General features: G+C 42.4%; 1 pseudogene; it reads left to right on the forward strand.

The window, feature by feature from the left end:
* LOC123645704 overlaps positions 1-1293 on the forward strand; it is a 100485-nt pseudogene extending 99192 nt beyond the window's left edge.
* The last annotated feature ends 13474 nt before the right edge of the window (positions 1294-14767 follow it).

The following is a 14767-nucleotide window of genomic DNA, read 5'->3' on the forward strand; positions in this document are numbered from 1 at the left end:
AAGAAATATGGGGCTCTGGGTGCAAGATGGTAGTGACCATGGGCTCAGACAACTTTTGAAAATCAAATATACAGCCTTAAAATAGAATGTGGACCTAAATACCCAGAAGCATCCACCTTTGTAAGATTTATAGCAAAAATTAATATGAATGGAGTTAACAGTTCCAATGGCGTGGTGGACCCAAGAGCCTATCAATGTTAGCAAACGGCAGAATTCACACAGCGTCAAGGTTGTCCTAAAACAGCTTCGGCACACAGCCAAAGAAACTGTCACGAGAGCAAACAGACAACCTACAGAATAGGAAAAAATTTTCGTATGCTACACATCCGATAAAGGACTGATAACTAGAATCTATTTAGAACTCAGGAAAATCAGCAAGAAAAAATCAAACAACCCCATCAAAAAGTGGGCAAACGACATGAATAGAAAATTTTCAAGAGAAGACAGAAGAATGGCCAACAAACATATGAAAAAATGCTCAACATCTCTAATCATCAAGGAAATGCAAATCAAAACCACAATGAGATATCACTTAACTCCAGTGAGAATGGCCTTTAGCAAAAAGTCCCAAAACAATACATGTTGGCGTGGATGCGAAGAGACAGGAACACTCATACACTGCTGGTGGGACTGCAAACTAGTGCAACCCCTGTGGAAAGCAACATGGAGATACCTTAAACAGACACAAGTAGACCTACCATTCAATCCAGCAATCCCATTATTGGGCATCTACCCAAAAGAACAAAAGACATTACATAAAAAATACACCTGCACCCAAATGTTTATAGCAGCACAATTCACAATTGCAAAGATGTGGAAATAACCCAAGTACCCATCAATACATGAGTAGATTAATAAAATGTGGTATATGTACACCATGGAGTATTACTCAGCTATAAGAAATAATGGTGATATAGCACCTCTTGTATTTTCCTGGATAGAGCTGGAACCCATTCTACTAAGTGAAGTATCCCAAGAATGGAAAAATAAGCACCACATGTACTCGCCATCAAATTGGTTTCACTGATCATCACCTAAGTGCACATATAGGAATAACAGTAATCGAGTGTCGGGCAGATGTGGGTGGGGGAGAGGATGGATGTATACATACATAATGAATGCAATGCGCACTGTCTAAGGGATGGACACGCTTGAAGCTCTGACTCTGGGGTGGTGGGGCAAGGGCAATACATGTAACCTAAACTTTTGTACCCCCATAATATGCTGAAATAAAAAGAAAAAGAAAACATGAAATTCCCTCAGCCACCTGCAGGGCAGCATTACAGCAATTAACCAAAGAGAAACCACAGGCCCTTTTTTTTCTCCCAGTCAATTTAAGCAGTCTTCATTTCCACAGTAATACATGTTTCAGGTACATCCTGTAGACCTCAAAGTACTGGAAAAGAAGCTCCCATTCAAGGCAATTTGTTTTGAGACAACTGTAAATGATACTGATTTTTTGCCCATTTGAAATATATGAGTTGTGCTGTAGCAAATCATCCTGTCAAGTGTAACTGCTGTCCACATAGTTGAACTTCTGGAATCATGAAAGTATATTTGAACTGATTCCTAGGATATGTGGTGAGGCACATCTAACTCACCTGTAAAAAGACACATCCCACAGCCACCTCTCTGCTGACTACATGGCCTGGGATCTCTGCCCACCCCCACCAGCAGCCCTGCTGCTTGGGGGCCTTGTTAGACCAGACGTGAAGTTTTCAGGTTGCAGCCTGTGGACCACTGCTGGGTAGCAGCAGTACCTGTGGGGTGCTCTGCCTGCACCCCTGGTTTCGTTAAGTCTTCAATGATGCCCTGTCCAAGCTACCATCCTCCCCAGCTCTCATCCACTCCTGCACGCACAGATTGTAACCCCTCCGCTCCCGGCCTTTGGGGAGGAATTCAGGGCTTTCCCCATATCTTCTTTTCGCCACCTTTACAGAGAGGCGCTGCTTCTTCCTCCCTCCCCCTCCAGTGCCTTTTTGCACCATCACCGCCCAGCGCTTTCCCTCATACTTCCTTGCTGTGGCCAGAAACCACCAGGTAAGTCTGGAAAGAGTCTCTGACCTTCCTTGTTTAGTTTGGGAACACATTTTTTCACTCTCCCCCAGCGTGGGAAACGCATATTGGGTCCTCAGCCCTGCCACCCTCTGCTGTCATCATCAGCTGCTGTATTTTTTAGCTCTGGTTTTGATAAGAGGGAAAACATAGTCACCAGGTTGCTCTGACCTGCCAGCTCTCAGAGTACTTGGTGTTTAAACTTGGAGAAAGCCCACATGGAGACACTTGTAAGCACAGGCGATGTCTCTGAATTGCTTTCTTTTCCTGAAAGTGCTTTTGCTTTCAACAATTGAAGAAGTTTTAAACAGGGCTCTCATGTGGTCCTCCTTGCAATCCACTTGGGTCTAGTTTGGAATCTGACAAACGGAACAAGACGAACCTTACATTCGGTGCATGCTGTACTTTAATTTTGGTGCTGCTGCTTCTCAGGATCCTCAGCAGGGATTCAGAAAGAACTGGGCGTGCACAGCAGACCCTGAAATTGGCAGTCTTGACTTCCTGGCAAATTGCTGCGTTTTTCCTCTTTCTGTTCAGGACCACTAAATGCTAAAATATGGAGAATGCATACCCAAATAGTGGTAATTCACTGTGTTTAAAAAAAGAAAAAGTAAAAGTAAAGAAAAGAAATCTGGGTCTCTGAAAGATTTTACAACTTTCTCCAAGGTCACCCAGATACACCAAGTGATGACTCACAGTTTTAGATCCAGGCCTATGTGTCTCCAAGGCCCAGGCTCCCCCTGTTACACATGATGTCTTTCCATCCCCCAACACCCAGCTTACACCAAAGTCATTGGCATAGCCTCAAGTCTCCTGTCACGCTGATGCACAAACTAGAAAGGCCAGCTAACAGACAAAGTAAAGTGAAAAATAATAATTTTAACTAAAGACCTTTTTCCCTTTAAACATCTACCAAGTGAAGAAGGCTCACCTGTTCCCACTCCAGAGCTTCTCAGCCTTGATCAAGGAAAGCGTCCCTGCTGGAGCCTGGTGTCCTCTCTGCCTATCAACAGGAAGTTGAGGAGAAGTTGTATTGTCCTGCCTAAGGTAACCATATATGTCTTGTAGATGCTTCTTGGCTCACACACAAGGTGAACAGAGTCACAACATATTAAGGTCATAACAGCCCATTCCCTCTGCAGAAGCATCGGTTTCCTACTTCCAAACCCAAATAGTGAGCCCTGAGTGTACTGAGTGCTTAGAATTTTTTTAAAGCGAACTTTATTGAAGCATATCATACATGCGGACAAGAGCAGAAGCTAAAAGGGTGCATGCAGTGCAATGAATTTTCACAAGCTGAACGTACCCAGATAACACCACCCAAATCAAGACAGAACACAGCAGCAGCGCCCCAGAAACCCCTCACTCACGTTCTCTCTCCCTGTCATTACATCCCACAAGAGTAACCATTACTCTGACTTCTAACTGTATTTTTAGGCCAACTAAAATTGTATATAAGTGGAATTATACTGTTTTTATTCTTTTGTTTTGGGCTTCTTATGTTGTATGTATAGTTTGTTCAATGCCATTCATGCTTAATATTCCATTGATTCAATAGACAACAACTGAGTAAGCCATTCTTCTATTAGGGCCGCTTGGATAGTTTCAAATTTGAGGCTATGAGTATTTCAGTGCTACCATGAATATTCTACCATACATCTTTTGCTGAGTGTATGTTCACATTTCCGTTAGTTATTTATTACAAGTTGAATTGTTGGGTCAAAGGCATACATATTTCAGTTTGAATAGGTCCTATAAAAGAGTTTTCCAATGTTGTACATTTTACCTTCCTACCAGCAGTATAAGGAAAGTTCCAATCACTTTACATCTTCACTAAAATTTGGTATTTTCTGTCTTTTTCATTTTAGCCATCCTTTGTGTGTATCTGTGTGTGTGTGTGTGTGTGCACATGTGTGCCTATCAGTGTTTATGACACATTTCTTTTTAAAACTCAATTTTGTTGAGGTATAATTACATACAAGAAATGACATCCATTTAAAATATACAATTTGATGAGCCTTCAGAGATGGACACACCAATAAAACCATTGCCACAATCAACAACACCCAGGATAGTTCCAAATCCCAAAAGTCTTCTCATGGCCCTTCTGCACTTTCTGGGAGAGGCTGTAGGAGAGGCATGGGCTTCCCTTGCTGGTCAACTCACTTGCCAGTCTCCAACAGAGCACGTCTCTGAGACGCGTCACTGCTGGGCTGTGCAGTTTCTCCCACGATGGGCTCCTGCGGGACACATTGGCAGGAGGGCAGCATTGGCAGGAGACCAACATGGCGTAGCATTAATTATATTTAATTTTAATTCATTTAAACTTAAATGTAAATATTCACATATAACTACTGGCTATTGTATTGTGCAATACAGGCTTAGATTTTACTAAAAGTTTCTTTCAGAATTCTTGCATGCCAGAGTTATGTGGAATATTTCCCCTATTATAAAAATGAATTTCATGGACTATAAGTTTCTCAGCGGCAAATTCTTGACTTATTCAGAACTTTTCCCTATGCTTTTCTAATCAGGAAAACAAAAAACAAACTCTGCATCCAAATAGTCTGAGGACCACCCCCCTCTCTGCCAAATGTTAGTAATAATGCACACATGGCAAGTCCTGGATTCTTTCTGTGCTTTAGGTTGAGGCTTCCAGATTTGGAAATGAAACAGACTCTGGATGAATTTCATCTCTGGGTCTTCTTGTCTGTATTACAGTAAGCAAGGCCCTCAGTCTCTCTGAGCTCCAGCTTCCCCATCTGCAAGAGCAGGATCGTAAGATCTGTTTCATGAGTGTCGGACACAGGCTAGACCCTAAATAAACATGAGTCATTGCCCACGCTCCCTTCATCTGTTGAATGGTGCTATAAACACCATATACCACAGGGTTTTACTGTCCTACAAACTCCATGGGAAGTACAGAGCATCACAAAACAATGTCAGGTGTTGTTCCTTGAGTTAGAATGAGTAGGAGAAGAAATGGCAACTTCCACAGCCAAGGCCACTGAAGTAAAAGTTCATGTCGGTTCTCGGTGGGTAAGCTCTCTCCCACCAAAGTCACTGAGAAATGCTTTTGCTAAGAGCCATCAGCAGAGTGTCTTCTCTCTTGCCAGGAGGAGAAACAAAGACTTGGATCAGATCCACGATGGAATACATGGTTTCTCTTGTGTGGGCCTTCACTCTAAGGAGGCCCAGGGCAGGGACTCGGCTCAGAGCTCATGGTACGTTCCCTCCCAAGGGGGCAGATAGGGTTTATATCGGAGAGAACAGGTCTGAGAACCATGACTATTCTAAAGCTTTTCCCTGGTACAGCAGGTCCTAACCGGGTGCTGGGGGAGGAGGTTGCTGGTACATCCCAAGGAATGAGAGAAGAGAGGGAGGAAATGGCAGGTGGGTGCACTGAGTGTCAGCTATCTGCCAGGTATTGGTGGAGAGCATTGTTAATGACACAGGCCAGAAAGTGTTAAACCAGTTAATCTTCACAACAAGAAATGACATTACTTCTCCCATTTTACAGACAATGGATCTAAAGTTTAAAAAGGAAAACAACTTACCTCTGGTCACAGCTAGCTGAGATTTGTACCCAGGTCATTGTGGCTCCATGATGTGTGCTCTTGACCATGGTGTAATATTACCCCTGCTTCCACATGGTTTCCCACTTAATACTCACAGAAACTCTAGACAGTAAATGCTGCTGCCTTTTATAGATGGCAAATAGACTTGAGAGTTGAAATAACATTTCCCAAATTCACAGATCTGGAATCCTAGTGGTGGAACTAGAATTTGTACTCAGGTCTTTTTTTTTTAATTTCACATGCAGGACTCTTTTCATCATATTATTTAATAATAAGAAAGATAAGAATAGCTAACATTATTGAGCACCTTCTGTGTACCTGGCACTGTTCTATGTACTTTACATGGTGTAATTCATTTTATCTTCACAAAAAGAAAACACAAAAACATTTTTGCAATATCATTCTCATGTACAGACAATGAAACAGAAGCACAGAATGAGTATTTCCCAAGTTTGCATCGTAAATAAGCAGAGAAGTTGGGAACTGAACATGAGCAATGGTCTCCAGAGCCACTTTTCAATCACTGTGTTAGAGGCAACCCCACTGTCAGGACATCTGTGCCAGAGGTGGACAGCTTTCAGGACTACTCTGATACATCTGGGCAGGGTTGAAAGCCACAGGGTGAAATAAACATCTGAAGAAGGGCTTAGAAATAAAGGACAGAGCTTTGAGAAGAGCAGCCAGTTAGTTAGCTAAGAATGATTGTCATGGTTCTTTCTGGTCCACAAAATCGCTTTGCTTTGATTCTAATGTACAACAAGCCTGGCCTTGCTCTATCCACAATGGAAGTCACCCAAGTCTAGAATTGACATGAGAAGTTGATTTATTTTCATTGCTGGTTACAGCAATTCAGTGCAATTTATTTAGGACCACTGTCTCTCACTCAGAGGGAAACTCATAATGCAAACACATTGATCTTCGGAGACAGTATCTTGGATACCAGCAGTTTGGATAATTAGATTGTTGCTCTCAGCATGCATGGTCTGTTCATAAGCAACAAAGAAACTTATCAGAGTCTAATAACCTTTAGTGCATATTATACAAACTACTGCACCCAAAGACATTTGCAGTTTGCAAAGAAAATTCCATAACCTAGGCTCTTCTTTGCTGTGTGGTAGTCCAATATTCATTTTCCTTTTGTAACTGAGACCATTTCTCTCATTAGCAGCCTAATTAGAACATTTTTTATTGATTCTCTAAATGTTCTTCATTAAGCAAAATCTGAAATTAAAATCCAGGAGCACTGTGACCTTGAAATCATTCAAGCTTGGATCCAAAGTCAAGACACATCAAATATATTGGGTAAGTTTCTACTGATTAGTATAAGTTAAGCCCTTCAAATGCCTAATGACTTTTAACCAATAGTGTCCTTTGTCCGGATCTCTAAGTTCAGAGAGTTCAGAAGCCTCCAAGCACCTCAGATAAGTATGGCTCAGATGATAAGGAGGCCTTAGTGCAAACCCTCAAGTTTGAACCACCCTAATAGTTGGATGTGATGAATCACCTGGGATCGGTAACTCTCCTGCTGCATCCCTGGCGAACCCCAATATGTGTCTCTGTCTTTGACACAGACAGTCGAGCACATGTTCAGATAGAGATGCTCAGAGAAAGTAACTAAGCCAGATGGTCAAGTTCTCTTGGGTACAAAAATCACCAAATGTCCACAAACAGCTGTTGCAACTCAAAGATCCTGGGAACAATGCCCCCTCTTTGGTACTTCTCCCAGCTTGGATTCTGCATTGTTGAGCTCCAGTCCACTACCTTGATTTCATGGCTCTGACCCACACTTTGGGTTCTGTGAATTACCTCACTTCCTCCTCTGTGGCCTGAAACCAGTGCCTTTACCACCACAGACATCACCTGTCTTTGCCCTCAGCCAGCCGTCCACAAGGGTGTAGCCCAGGTTGCTTTGATCAACTGTCATTTTCACCCAACTCAGTGGCTTTTTGCACAATGTTCCAAGGAGGCTCCCATGGGCCACAGAGCTCTGAAAAGTCATGCGGCCCCAAAGATTTGCCTCAAGGGCTGTCTTTTGGCAAGTGGGAGCAAAGAAGGCCGAGAGGGTAAGTCTCCAGGCCACCCCCTCCCCCAGTCTCAATCATTGGTCCATCTTTAGGTGAATTGTGTTACATCGGGTTTGAACAAGTGGATCCTGATGCTACAATGAAATGCTTGACAGCACTGATGTAAGGGAAATGGCAAGGCTTGAGGGAGGTAAAGCTGTTGTACACACTCCTGAAAGTACCACTCTCAGCCTGCAGCTCCTCCTCCTGTGGTTGCATCCTAGCATAAAGTTATTAGGTTAGTGCAAAAGTAATTGCAGTTTTAACATTGTTGAAATTTGCTGTTTGATATTGAAATACATTCTTAAGTAAATGTGGTTATGTTACACATCATTTTAATGTACATTTCTCACTTTATGTTTTTTTACTAATGATATTACTTGCTGCTTATTTTATATTTATTTTAGACTGTGGAAATTATGTTAGACAAAAAGCAAATTCGAGCAATTTTCTTATTCAAGTTCAAAATGGGTCGTAAAGCATCTGAGACAACTGGCAACATCAACAACGCATTTGGCCCAGGAACTGCTAATGAGCATACAGTACAGTGGTGGTTCAAGAAGTTTTGCAAAGGAGATGACAGCCTTGAAGATGAGGAGCGAAGTGGCCGACCATCCGAAGTTGACAACGACCAATTGAGAGCAATCATTCAAGCTGATCCTCTTACAACTACACAAGAAGTTGTCAAAGAACTCAACATCAACCATTCTATGGTCATTCGGCATTTGAAGCAAATTGAAAAGGTGAGAAAGTTCGATAAGTGGATGCCTCATGAGCTGACCGAAAATTTAAAAAATTGTCATTTTGAAGTGTTGTCTTCTCTTCTTGTATACAATAACAACAAACCATTTCTCAATTGGATTGTGATGTGCAACAAAAGTGGGTTTTATAGAACAACCGGGAACTACCAGCTCAGTGGTTGGACAGAGAAGCACCTCCAAGGCACTTCCCAAAGCCAAACTTGCACCAAAAAGAGGTCATGGTCACTGATTGGTGGTCTGATCCACTACAGCTTTCTGAATCCTGGTGAAACCATTACAGCTGAGAAGTATGCTCAGCAAATCGATGAGATGCACCAAAAACTGCAGCACCTGCAGCCAGCGGTGGTCAACAGAAAGGGCCTAATTCTTCTCCATGACAATTCCTGGCCACACATTGCACAACTAACACTTCAAAAGTTGAACGATTTGGGCTACGAAGTTTTGCTTCCTCCGCCGTATTTGCCTGATCTCTCACCAACCGACTACCACTTCTTCAAGCAACTCAACAACTTTTTGCAGGGAAAATGCTTCCACAACCATCAGGATGCAGAAAATGCTTTCCAAGAGTTTGTCAAATCCCCAAGCACAGATATTTATGCTATAGGAATAAACAAACTTATTTCTCTTTGGCAAAAATGTGTTGATTCTAATGGTCCCTATTTTGATTAATAAAGATGTGTTTGAGCCCAGTTATAATGATAAAATTCACGGTCTGAAACTGCAATTACTTTTACATCAGCCTAATATTATATTATTGTCTTTCCCCTCATATTTTCATTGCTCATGTGTTAATTGGTCTTCTCATTGTCTCTTCAACCCACCTCACATTTCCCTGCCTTTGTGCCTCTGTTCAAGCCATCTCCCATCCCCATAGGCCCTCTCCCTGGCACAAGAATCCTCTGGAAAGGGCCAGGCTCCTCCTCTGCTCGCTCAGCACAGCGCGCATGCACCCTGCTCTGAGCACAGAGCAGACACGTTCTCGGCCTGGGAGTGCCCGAGATTTTAATCCATTCTGTGGGCCTCCTTTTCCTAACGTTTAAGAAGAATATAATGATACTTAACTCACATATTTCTTGTAATAATTAGGAAAAATAATACGTGTAAAAGTGCTGGGTAGGTCCTTCACTATATAGGCATTTTAGCCCATTAGTGCCTCTTCCTGTGTGACAGCTGTCTCCTCCCTTGACTGTTGTAGGGCAAGAAATGGGCCTCAGGGACAGTTTATAGGACACAACTATTATTTACTGAGTACTGTGTGCAAGATACGGGCTGCAGCATTTTACGTTTCCTATCTCATTTAATCCTCAAAAGAAATCCATAAGATAGGTTTCATTTATTAGCCCTGTTTTGAAAATGAGAAAACTGAGTTACAAAAAGCTTATGTAACTTGCCCAGCATTACACAGATAGACGATATAGTTGGGATTCAACCTAGGTTGGATGGCTCTTGAACCCAAGCCCTTATCTTAATACTGTATTGCCTCTAGCTTACTGATTATTAAATATTTGTCAGATGCTGGAGGTTCAGCTCAGAGGGCTGCTTCTTGTCTAAGATTTTTCCAGCTACAAAGATTTCTCCTTCCTCTGGACTCCCACTTGCACTGTCGGTGTTTCTCGTTAAGTGACTAATCACTTTCTGTGCCTTCCTCCCCGCCCACCGCTGACTAACTTGGAAGCTCCCGGCCTGGCACAGAGTAGCTGCTAAATAAATATCTGTCAACTGGATAATGATTGACACAACTGCCACTTATTATGGAATCTATAAGTCTACATAATCACGATGAAAATGATAGCATTCATCTTCTTCTATTTAACCATTAAAGTACCTACAATATCTCAGACAAGCCAGGAAAAATCTTGAATTTTGAAATGAGCAAAACGTTCTGATTGCTAGATAGCCTCCCTAACGCACCGTTCTATGGTTTTCTCTGCCTTTAATTGACTTTGAGCTATTTTACAGTGTTGTAAATTGCAGAAAACTGATAATAATGCAAATTATGCTTGTCCATAGAAATGCAGATGAATTTTGTCCTGTGGAATGCAATTCATTATTACCCTGAGGACAGACCACTTTTACATTTATTTGAAAATTCATTTCATCATCCCTATTGCCCATATATTTCTCATTCTTTCCATTCTCCTTTGAACTTCTAACATCTTACTAGTTCCTTTATTAATTAATGAATTAAATAAAATAAGATTCATGATTTTACCTTTTTAAAAAAGTACCCATTTATAAACATCATAAAGTGCTCAAAATGAAACATGTCTACCCAAGGTCCACAGTAAACATGGGAATCTCTAAACACAAATCCAAATGCTGTCGCTTAGCTATAAATTCCTAGAGTGTCTTCTCATTTCAGAAATTTCTTTTTTTATTGAGATGCTATTCAGATAAGCATACAGTTCAGTGGTTTTTAGTATATTCACAAGGTTGTGCAATGATCACCACTACCCAACTCCAGAATGTCTTCATCACCCCAAAAGAAATCCCAGACCCATTAGCAGTCCCTCCCTACTCCCACCCCCATCCCCGGCAGCCACTTTCTACTTTCTGCCTCTGTGTCTTTGCCTCTTCTGGACATTTCATGTAAATGGAATCCTACAATATGCAGCCTTTTGTACCTGGCTTCTAACACTTGGCATGATGTTTTCAAATTTAATCCATGTCACAGCCTTTGTCAATACTTCATTCCTTTTCATAGCTGAATGGTATTCCATTGAGTGGGTAAACATTTTTGTTTGTCTATTCATCTGTTGGAACTTTGAGTTGTTCATTTTTTGTCTCTCACCAGTAATGTTATGAACACTCATGCACATGTTTTTTTGTGGATATATGTTTTCAATTCCCTTGTGAATATACCCAGGAGTGAAGTTCTCCATCATATAAAGAAAACACCAGAGAAAGTAAAGCTCTAAAGCGTAGATAAGACAACTCTTGTGTTGTTCCCATGTCCCACATCTCACATCACTGGGAAAAGACTGTCCCACGTGGAGGATACCAGGCTCTGCTGACTCTTTCCTTCCCAAGGAGCACCCTTATTCCTACATGCTGCAGCCCACATGTGACAACGGTTTCCAGATGAATATCAGAATTTGCATCGTCTCCTTGGTCTTCCGGCCTGGCTTGTGGGAGGAGGCTGGGTGATTTCACACCTGCATCAAGTCCGACTTTCATAGCCAGGTCTGGCTCCCTGGGAGCTCAGAAATGTGGCAGCCCTCCTGTCCTTCAAGCCACCCCCCACTGCGGTTTGACCTGGTTGGCTACTATTATCCTCCTTTCAAGCGTTGGGAGTCTTAAGACCAAAGTTCCCTTAAATGTTGCTGTTTAAGCCAGCACATAGCTTAAGCCCAGGCCAGATACTGAGAAAACATGAGAATAAGAAGCTCTCCAACCTGCCCCCAGATCTTTCTCCAGGCAACTTGCCAATGGCCGTGTCACAGCTAACAAGGATGAAGGGGAGAAGGGAAGGCAGGAAGACATGGTGTAGGCTGTCAGAATTGTTGTGAGCCCAGAGGTTTCATTGTTTGGCTTCCTCTTCCAGGGCATAAGCAGTGAGTGACATGAGTGCTGGAGCATTCCAGGCTTCTCACACCCACCTCGTGGCCCTTCCAGTTCTGAGCGTGTCTCAGCCAGCCCCGGGAGGACAGTCATCGGGCTCGCTGCTTGAAGGCAGGGCTTTGGTGTGGTTTCACACCAGGCCTCTCCACTGTGCCTTTTTAAAGCTTTGTCACTCCCAACCAGCTGTTATTTCACTGCCTGTGGTTTTCTGTCTGACAGTCTGTAAGAAGATTAATAGTCCTACAGCTAATGGCATCATGATTTTAGCACAAGCTTGCAGCCAGCTCCAAGTAGACACCGACAGGATTCTCTTGCAGGCTGAGGGGTCCGCGGGACCTTGGAAAACTGAAACTGGCCTCCAAATGGGAGTTCTGTTTCCTTCTGAGATGACAATATTAGTTCCCCTAAGTCGATTCTCTTAGCACGACAGTAACGTCCCCCAAGTTCTGGCAGATCAGGTCCCCTCATGCCTGTTGAGTTGGTGTCTTTTGAACTGAAGAAATGAAGGAATTTGTTCAGAACAGTGTTTTTTGTGTATAGAGAGAAAGGACAGCTGTTCGTGTGCTGGTCTTTGTAGTCACTGCTGTGATCTGAATGTGTCCCCCAAAGTCCACATGTCGAAGCTTCACTGCCAATGCGATAGTATGGGGGGCCTTTAGGAGGTGATTAAGTCATGAGGGTGGGGCCCTCGTGGCTGGGATTAGAGGGCTTTAATACAAAGGGCTTGAGAAAGTGAGTTCGCCTCTTTCTTCCCCTTTTGTCCTGCCTTTGGCCAAGTGGGGACACTGCGTTCGCCCCTTCTACCCTGTGAGGGCATGGCAAGAAGGCCCTCGCCAGACACCGAATGCCAGTGCCTTGATCAGTGCCTCTAGAACTGTGAGCAATACATTTCTATTATCTGTAAATTTCCCAATTTGCAGTATTTTGCTATAGCAGCACAAATGGACTAAGTTATTTCATGATTCCCAAACACACCAGTCCCTTTGCAGATGGGTCTGATGGGCACAGCTAGTGCCCACTCTGTATGTCCCCACCTCTGGGTGGTATAATCCTCCAAGCCCCGAGACTGTCCTCTCTCCCTCTTGAGTCCTGCCCTGACACTCCCTCCACTGGACTCTGCCCTCATTACCTGTGGGGCTCCGGTCTGCACTCGGAACTGCTATTTGGAGCCATAATTCCTCTCTGCACATGTTTAGGATTCTCAGCTAACGTATAAAGGAAAGGGAGAAAGGAATAAATATTCACTGGATGTATGACTTTGTGTATCTGATCTTATTCGATCTTGAGAAATAGGTATTATAATCCCATTTTACAGATGAGGAACCCGAGGCTCCATATGGCTTAGGTCATTTGCCCAAAGTCGCACAGCCCATGCCACGCTTGGCTTCAAACCCCAGTTTGGGTGATTTCAAATCTCATGCTTGCTCTGCCAAACTGTACTTGGGGATAACAGTTTAGAAATTCTCTCTCATGTGTCTCAGTTCGCTCACACTTTAGCACAGTACCATGCTCTGTTAAACATTCAAGGTCTGTGTGGCCGGTGAAGGCTCTCTGACAGATATACGGACATAATCTTGAACCCTAGAAGCCATGCATAATACATCAGGTCATGGCAGGTCAATATGAGATCAGTACTACAAGATCATAAACAAAGACATAATTTTAAAGCCTAAACTAGCTTGTCATGAACACATCTTTCCATTTCCAACTAGATTCTAACCAAACCGTATTAGGTTACATTAAGTCCTGCATATATGGGGAAACCCATTTTCCCCTAAACCAATGAACTGGGTCATCTTTCCCAATTATTGCTATAATCAAGATAATGTGTTATTAAGAAGACTGAAATAATTGTTTATGATCTGGTTACTTTGGTCAATAAATAATTGAATTGAGTGACCATTAAAGAAAATCTAATCCATGGCTATGCACTGAGTCAGTCCACAAATAATCAGTGTGGTGGAACAGAAAGCTATATGCACTGAATTTTGGGGCTAAGAGGAGTGTCATGATGTCACCTAACTTCAGCCTTACACATCAGATCAACCCAAGTGCTAGCCCTCTCCACTTTTCTTTATACTTTCCAATATGCTCTATCCTTGGTGGCTTTTTCCTTTCCTAGAATGCCACATGTGCACTCCCAAGAGGGCTAGTTCTAATTATTCCTACTTATCCTTTGGACCTACACTCAGTTTTAATTTCCAGAGGTAAAGCTTACCTAAAGTTGCTAATATGTACAGCATCATAATCTGTCCTACATACCAATTATCACAGTTATAATTGATACTCAATGTCTAATTAATATCTGTCTCCTCTACTAATTTAAATGCCACCAGGGCAAGAATCTTGGGTTCGAGGGGATTTGTCTTTATTTTGTTCTTCATTGTATCTCTAGCACGGACCAGAGCACAGACACATAGTAGGTGCTCAGTAAATATTGTAGATTGAATAACTAAACAAAAGCATGAATAAATGAAGGAGGGAGAAAAATAATATTTATTGAGGACCTGCTCTGTGTTAAATCCTCCCAAAAATTTTATGTGAAAGGTATCCCTCACATACCCCTCTTTTTTCAAAAGAGGAAACAAATTTGAAGGGACTGATTTCTTTCTGGTAGAAACTTGAACCCAGACCTATCATAACATAAAGTATAAAAACATAAATCCACTGCATTTTTCACCAAAGTCTTCCATTGTTTCATTGTTTTCATAGAAGTGCATCATGATTCCACTTCTTGGGGCTGATCTTA

The sequence above is a fragment of the Lemur catta genome, chromosome 10 (assembly GCF_020740605.2).
Source record: "Lemur catta isolate mLemCat1 chromosome 10, mLemCat1.pri, whole genome shotgun sequence".
In the NCBI taxonomy this organism is placed as follows: Eukaryota; Metazoa; Chordata; class Mammalia; order Primates; family Lemuridae; genus Lemur; species Lemur catta.